Raw genomic sequence first — 6,166 nt, forward strand, 5'->3', positions numbered from 1 at the left:
TTATTTAACTTACTAGAGATAGAAGGAGAGAAAGAAAACTAGATTATTGGGAGTATTGAACTTGAGACTTCATGCTTGAGAGTCCAATGGCTTCTTTATTAAATGGATCACATATCTAAATTTCTCCTTTGATAAAGATTCTGTCCATGACCTAGCTCCATTTTTTTTAAAAAAAAACTATATGTCCACATATTAAATATTGGGCTTAAGTCCCAGTCCTTGTACATGGCAACATTTGTGTTATCGTTTAGCCACCTGCCAGCTTTCTACAAAACATTCAAAACTTCAAATAAATTTCCAATACTTCAAATAAAAAAAGTACAGATTGAGGATTTAAACAATTTGTTGGACTGGCATAGTTTTGACTGGTTGGTTGACTTGACTTTGCAACGACCATCTCTTTATCTTTAAAGTTCAGACTCCTTTTTTTCTTTTAAAGCCTGCATTAACATAAATGGATAAGTTCTGAGCTGGATATAAGCCTTTTATTTTTAATTTACTAATTTATTATAGTAATGCAAAAATGAATAAATGGATTCAAATTCAAGACAGAGAAGAATAAATTCTGCTTCATACCAAACTGATGAATTTTCAAGTAAAGAGTTATGTGTAGAGCTATTGTTCAAAAGGTCAGAAGAAATTGAAAAATTGTCAAGACACATGTTAAAAATTTATTAGAATAATGATGAATTTCTCTCTTACCAGTGCTTATGAAAATGAAAACAGTATATTAATTTCCAAAGTTTTATATCAAATTAAAGTGGGTTGAATGAGTCAAATGATCTAATCAACATTTGCATGAATTTCACTATAAATTCTTTATGAAAGCTATAAGCTTCTTTAATTCTCCTAGGATTTATTTAAGAGGTGATTTTGCTTCTTTTTCTGATTTAAAACAAAATGACTTCTTCTCTCACAGTGTATTTTATGTAGTATTAAATATCTTTCAGGCTTTTATTTGAATACTATCCATAAAATGAATATTCCAAGTCACACAACTATAACAGGAATACCAACATAACTTTTTATTTACTTATCTGAAAGAAATTTTATGGTTTTATAATAAAATTGTGAATACAATGTATATTTGAGTTTTCATAAGGAACTAGCCTAAAACAAGGGTTATATCTATTTGCATGCTTGCAGGACTTATTACCTCACTAAGTTCTTATAGATACGTTACATCTTGGTTCACACTCACTGAACCTTTAAAAACACATCTTGTTAGAGAGACAGCGAATTTGCTTGATTACTATTTTTAAGGAAGATATACATTCGGTCAAAATGATTTATCAATTAAGGCAGTATCAACAGTGACTAGTCAAATTTGCTCAAAAATCCAATCTGTTCATGTAAACAATTGATGCAATTTCAACTATAAAACATTTTCACTTCAGCTTTTTAAAAATGTTTATTTATTCCCTTTTGTTACCCTTGTTTTTTATCGTTGTAGTTATTATTGTTGTTGTTATTGATATTGGACAGAGAGAAATGGAGACAGGAGGGGGAGACAGAGAGAGTAAGAGAAAGAAACTTGCAGACCTACTACACCGCCTGTGAAGGGACTCCCCTGCAGGTGGGGAGAAGGTGGCTGGAATTGGGATCCTGGTCCTTGGGCTTCACTCCACATGCACTTAACCCGCTGCACTACCACCCCACTTCCTTTGCTTCAAATTTTATAGTCATTTAGCGTACTGAATTTCTAAATTTTCATGAGTCCTAAATGTTACATTTTCAGGTAATGCTAACACAAAGCTCTTTCACTACATCAATATGTAATACAGTGGGAGATAATGGTCCAGAATTCTGCATATGTGTCCACGCATGTCAGTTGCCACTTTAAGCTTCCAACCAAATAAGGTATGTGGTAAAGGATTTTCTATTAAGAAGTTTTATTTTTTTGCCAAAATAAAAGAAGGAATCAATGCTGGAAGACTGAGATAATCAAACCATTAAAATAAAACTTGGTATCTTGAAAAGAATTACCCCTTTCACTGCTCATTTACTTCATGGTTTAATGATCTTAACTAAAACTGTAGTAAAATTTTTATTTAGTACTGATGAAATTTACTTATTTATTAAAATGTAGTCATCTGCAATCAAATTTTTTACTTTAGTCTCTATATTTGGAATCTGCTGATAGTTACTGGAAGCTGTTTGGGGATTGGAACACTCAGCACTATTGTATTTTGATCAATAATTAAATTTAGTGCTGACATGTATCTACTTTATGCAGCAGTCCCTGACAATCCCATCTTGCAAAATTAATCCTTTCCAATTTATTTAATAGAGGACACGGACAATAAAATAATTCTGATGAATACCAAACTAGGACTATTCTTAGTCAATATTACTTTATTATAAATTGGGTACACATACTCATTAGTAAATTAACTGTCAAATTTGAAAACAGCCTTTTTTTTGTTTAAAGGTAATTATTGGTACTGAAGACAAGAAGGCACTTAACCTTGCTGTACAGTTGTCCTTACCACAGTGGTTTTTTATTCCAGGCTATAACTAACCCATCAGAGCTGCAGAGGGAAAATAATTAGTGATATTAAATGGATGAAGTTTTAACTATTACAAAGCCATAGCTGTTTATACACAGAGAATAACTATAATGATAAATCTTTATAATTATTTAAAATCATAGCTTATTTTTGTGTTATTTTATTTATTGCCAGTGAAAAATCTTCTAACAAGAAAATTAATATTGGCGTAGAAAGAATTCTACTTAAGAAAAATGGACTAGAAGTAGCTGATTTTGTTTTTCATGAAAAATATTACAACCAGAATTGCTTCTGGTTTCCATGAGATTTGAAAATGTGTAAGTAACTTTAGAAAACTATTTTTTCAGGACTAATTTCAGTCCCGAAATTAGTGCAGCCTGGTATGTTCCTAGCTGTGACCACAGAATGTGAGCTCAGACCTACAGGGATGCAGAGGTTACACAGATTCCTGTGCTGAATATGGGCCCCAGATAAAATCGATGGGGTCTACAGTTAATAGTATTTATATACTTTTCCATATTTGGGAGCTACTCTCTTCCCTGATCCAGTTTTCTAGTCCTTTTTCCAACTATGACACCATCTCCCCAGAAAACCTGCATCCATCTGAATATTAGATGTCAGGCTCAGACAAAAACTGGTAAAATCATGGGCCCTTTGGAATATAGTTAAAATAGATCTACTAGCATTTTGCAAAACAGAGACCCTGAATCTTCACCTGCAGTATTCTTGCCTTTAGGCTTATGATTAGTCAACAATTTTTTCCTGTTTTATATCTTAGCTCTTTTTCAGCCACCAGGTTCCAGATGCTACCATGATGCCAACCGGACTCCCTGGGCAGACTACCCCACCAATGTGTCCTGGGATCCCACCTCCCCATATCCCTGCCCCACAAGGGGGAAACATAGGGTGGGATTATGAATTGACCTGCCAACACCCATGTTCATCAGGGAAGCAATTATAGAAGCCAGACCTCCCACTTATTATGGGTGCACCCCATAATAATCCTGGGTCCATATTCTCAGAGGGATAAAGAATAGGAAAGCTATTAAAGGAAGGGACTGGATACAGAGTTCTAGGGGTGAGAATTGTGTGGAAATGTATCCCTCTCATCCTATGGCCTTGTCAATATTTTCTATTTATAAATAAAAATTAAATTAAAAAATCTAAAAATTTAAGAAAAAGAAAACTCCTTTTCCTAAAAATAGGTCCAGGTGTGATATTTTTTTACCTTTTTAAATTGTATCCTATTAATTTATAAGCTTAATAACTTTTAAAATGTATTATTTTGTTTTTAAGCATGCAGTTCAAACAAGTCTAATAAGTATTAACTTCTGCATTGCTTTAGCATTTGCACACAAGTTTTTAAAAGTCATGAGTAGACATCATCCTATTATATCAAATATAGGGATGTAGAATTAAGACAATTATATTTTTCATCTTACTAATCCATAAAGACAAAGCATACAAAGCATATGGGATCAGCAAACTGACTGGAATAGAAATCCTCTGATACAAGAGCCCGGATAGCTCAGTCGGTAGAGCATCAGAAATCCTCTGATACATCACTCCATGTTAGGCGAGTGAAAGGTATTATTTTTCAATGTTTATACCAAACACAAACTTGAAGACGAAGTGCTGAGTCTTATTGTATTGATCACTGCTACACCTATCAAAGAATTGAAACAGAGTGAAGAGAAAGTGGCATATATTCACTCTATTGATATTTGTGTGATGCCGGTAAACTGTACCTCAAGAAATTCTTTTTTTTTTTTAACTGTTTCATCTCTTTATCAAATTCACAAAAAAATACAGGAATGTTATGTGTAACTTGGAAATGTACTATGCCTACACTTTAACCACTGAATTTGTATTCAAATTGTAGAGACTGTGAATAAAAATGTACCTAGTTAAAAGACACAATATTGACTAAAATAAAATGACTCTATTGAGCTTCCTCATTCATTCTCAGATTTAAGATAAAATATACATATATGCTCTTAAGTAAACATCTTATAGTTACCAAATTTCTTTTCATGGATGAACTATAGTTAAAGTACATAAGTCAGGACTCTTAAGAAATACCATTTTGGTCTGTGCAAAACACTGCTGATTTGCAAATTTTTATAGTTTACAATGTGCATTTTAACTCCCTTTTTTTCAAAAACATACACTTGTCACTTCTATCCAGTGGTGACTGAAAAAGATAGACACTAAAGCAAGTTGCTCACCACAATTCAGTATATCACCACCATTTAATTATTAATAAAGGTAAAATAAATAAATAAATTGTGTTAAAAAGGCCAGAAATAGTAACTGCTATCGATTTACCATAGACTGTGCTTTTTGAACTGCTACATTTCCTTTTAGGTTTGATTACACTAATCTCCTCTAGTTCTGAGTCTTGTTTCCACTATGATTTCTTGCATTATATCAATTCACTCTTTTGTGAGTAGGATAAAAAGTTATCTGCTAACTAGGTGTCAAATAATTTTCATAATTTAATTGTATTTTAATCATTGTAACATTATGATGTTTAAATAGTTACTTGATAATAACAATATCATACTAATCAAAATCAGTAAAACACAGCCCCTGAATTATAGCAATTTACCACTTTAAAAAATTTTATTTATTTATTTCCTTTTTGTTGCCCTTGTTGTTTCTGTAGTTATTGTTGTTATTGATGTCTTCGTTGCTGGATAGGACAGAGAAATGGAGAGAGCAGAGGAAGACAGAGAGGGAGAGAGAAAGATACCAGCAGACCTGCTTCACCACCTGTGAAGTGACTCCCCTGCAGGTGGGGAGCCAGGGGCTTGAACCGGGATCCTCACGTCAGTCCTTGTGCTTCCCTCCACGTGCATTTAACCTGCTGCTACCACCCAACTCTCTGGCAATTCACCATTTTAAAATATCAACATTTAGGGTCTGTGGGAGCTAGGCGGTGTAAGCCCACGTGGCGCAAAGCAGCGAGGATCCCCACAAGGACTGGCATAAGGATCCCTGTTCCAGCCCCTGGCTCCCCACCTATAGGGGCCTTGCTTCACTGGCGGTGAAGCAGGTCTGCAGGTGTCTTTCTCTCCCTCTTTCTGTCTCCCCTCCTCTCTCCATTTCTCTCTGTCCTATCCAACAACAATGACATCAATAACAAAAATAATAATAACCACAACAACGATAAAACTACAAGGGCAACAAAAGGGGGTGGGGAGAAATAACCTCCAGGAGCAGTGGACTCCTGGTGCAGGCACTGAGCCCCAGCAATAACCCTGGAGGCAAGAAAAAAAAATCAACGTGCATAGGTACTTACACTGTGCAATTTGTTAAGTGTAGGTGTAAAAGGAAAGCCTATAATATAGATTTTCTGCTGTCTTCATGGTTTAGTACTAATGGGCTTCATATAGTGAAATACAAAAGAAGATATATAAATGGACTTCCACTTCCACTTAGAGGAGTTTTCACTGGCCCGGACAGAGAATAGTGCATAAAGCTTTGGCTCCATCCAGATTGGAGTTGAAAAAAATTTGGTAATATTAAAAAATGGGAGGGGGGTTGTTCTATGTCACTGGGAAGGATTCCACTTGTGCTATAATTTTGTGATGATGAGAATGAGGTTGTATGTGTGACAATAATGGAGGTAAAGCAATTTTAGTTGCAGGCTT

Source organism: Erinaceus europaeus, chromosome 18, assembly GCF_950295315.1.
Source record: "Erinaceus europaeus chromosome 18, mEriEur2.1, whole genome shotgun sequence".
In the NCBI taxonomy this organism is placed as follows: Eukaryota; Metazoa; Chordata; class Mammalia; order Eulipotyphla; family Erinaceidae; genus Erinaceus; species Erinaceus europaeus.